The sequence below is a fragment of the Anomaloglossus baeobatrachus genome, chromosome 4 (assembly GCF_048569485.1).
Source record: "Anomaloglossus baeobatrachus isolate aAnoBae1 chromosome 4, aAnoBae1.hap1, whole genome shotgun sequence".
Classification (NCBI taxonomy): domain Eukaryota; kingdom Metazoa; phylum Chordata; class Amphibia; order Anura; family Aromobatidae; genus Anomaloglossus; species Anomaloglossus baeobatrachus.
Genome location: NC_134356.1, coordinates 234,408,003 through 234,410,545, shown reverse-complemented (window position 1 = coordinate 234,410,545; position 2,543 = coordinate 234,408,003).

Here is a 2,543-nt window from a genome sequence, read left to right as displayed (position 1 = left end):
TTACGTGTGTGCTGGCGGTGCCTTCTATCTCAGCGCCGGGTGCTGTGTCTAAGAAGTAACTAGTGTGGAATGAATGCATCTCATAGAAGAGCGATGTGAGATGTAAAATATAAGCAGTGTGTATGTATCCCTTGCATCCAATAAGTGGCTTTGTGTGCTGAATGTGTATATGTGTGCCTGCATGTTTCTAATGTGTGATTAGCAAGTGTTCTGTATGCATCCAATACGTCAACATTGTATGTAATGTAGGTGTCTAATATTTGTGGAGTCTGTAATATATACTTTACATCTGATATAGGAAGTGGTGTGTATTGTATTCATCTATGGGTATGTGCACACGCTGCGTTCTTGATTTGACAAAACAATGCACCCTCTGGCAGACTCTGACAACTGTAAACAGTGCGTTTGACAAAAAAAAAAAAGCATCCAAAACGTATGCGTTTAGTATGCATTATGGATGAATTTTTGACAGTGCGGTCCCAGGCAATTCAGCTCTGCTACATCCCTATTTTGTAACAGCAGCACCGTAGAGCATTACTAGCCGCTGACCGCAGACAGAGACAGAGCCGCGTGATGAGAATGAACTCGGATGAACTTCACCTGACTTGATTATCATCGCGCTGCTCTGTCTCTGTGTGCTGTCCTGAACTCGGATGAACCTCCCAGGTCAGTGGCAGGACACAGGCAGTAGTGCTGGGTCCACAGCAGTGATGTCAGAGCTTCATCCGAGTTCACTGTCATCGCGCAGCTCTGTCTCTGTGTCGTGGCCTAATTTGCGGTCACAGGTGAATGACTCACTTGTGACCGCAAAACAGCTGAGTGACTGAAGTGAGCCGCACGATCAGCGGTGCCGTCACTCAGGTTACGCGTGGCCACAGTTGGAGTCCTCCCCCCAAGACTGCAAATCACCTGAGTGAGTGCACCGCTGATCTCGTGGCTCACTTCAGTCACTCGGATGATTTGCTGTCACAGTTGGAGGACCCCAGCTGTGGCCACGGGTATCCTGAGTGACGTTACCGCTGATAGCGTGACTCACTTCAGTTGCTGTGTGGAGCTCACAGCTAGCTGTCATGCTCTATGGCAGCTCACTGTCAGCTTCCGATGTAAAAGAGCTGAAAGTGTCGTGGGACCTTATGTGGATTACGTCGGACCTGGAGGGGTGTTTTCAGGGTTAATAAAGTGGTGAAAGAGGGGTTTTTTTGTCTTTTATTCCAAATAAAGGATTTTTTGGGTGTATGTGTTTATTTACTTTCACTTACAGGTTAATCATGGGGGGTGTGTCAAAGACCTAGGACTTAGTGGCAGCTATGGGCTGCCATTAACTCCTTGTTACCCCGATTGCCACTGCACCAGGGCAATTCGGGAAGAGCTGGGTAAGGTCCCGGGACTTTCACATCTAATGGATGCGGCAAATCCGGGCAACTGCTGGCTGATATTTTTAGGCTTGGGGGCAGCCTAAAAACGATAGGCTTCCCAGTCTGTGAATACTAGCCCCCAGCTGTGTGGCTTTATCTTGGCTGGGTATCAATTGGGTGGGACCACACGTCATTTTTTTTTTTAAATTATTTATTGATTTATTTTACTGCACGATATAGACCCGCCCACCGGCGGCTGTGATCGGTTGCAGTGAGACAGCTGGCACTCAGCGTGGGGGCATGTCTGAATGCAACCAATCATAGGCGCCGGTGGGTGGGGAAAGCAGTGAATATGAGATGGCCTAATGAGCAGCCGGCACTTTCAGAAGCAGGAGAAGCCGCCGGAGCAGTGTGACAGCTGTGCAGCGCCACGCCGGAGATCAGTGATCGGTGAGTATGAGAGAGGGAGAGACCGAACGACAGAGAGAAAGAGGCTGACAGAGAGAGAAAGAGACCGACCAACTGATAGAGAGAGAGAAAAACCTGTGTTTTTGTTGATAAGAATGCATCCAAAATGCAACCAAAATGCAGTGCAAATGCACAGATAAACATTTTGGTTGCGTTTTCACACACCTCATTCATTTCAATGGGTGGAAAATTCTACCAAAACGCAATGAAGACGTGACATGCTGCTTTTTTTAGGCAACGATTTTGACAAATATTTGACAAACAAAACGCTGCCTAAAAAACAATGTGCACATGGAATTTTCTGACTTCTCATAGACTTTGCTGGGGAAGCACAATGCATGCATTTTGTCAATGACACAGTGCAGTTTTAAATGCAGCCAAAACGCAGGAAAAAAGGAAACGTGCGCATATGGCCTTATACTGTATGTGTGCAGTGTATTCAGTATGTGTCTACTCTTTGGGAGTTGTGTTTACTCAATGTATGGAATCAATGAGAGCTGTATGTACAGTATTCACCTAATCTGTGATTAGTGTGTGTACTATATGTGCTTAATAAGTGAGCGGTATATATACCAAATGGGTGTTATCTTTGAGCTTTGCATCCTATATTTGAGAAGTAATTTGTAAGCAGTGTGAGTCTAATCTTTGGGCAGTGTAATACTATATGCATTTTATATGTGATCAGTGAATATTGTAAGCATGTAGCAAGTGAGAAATGTG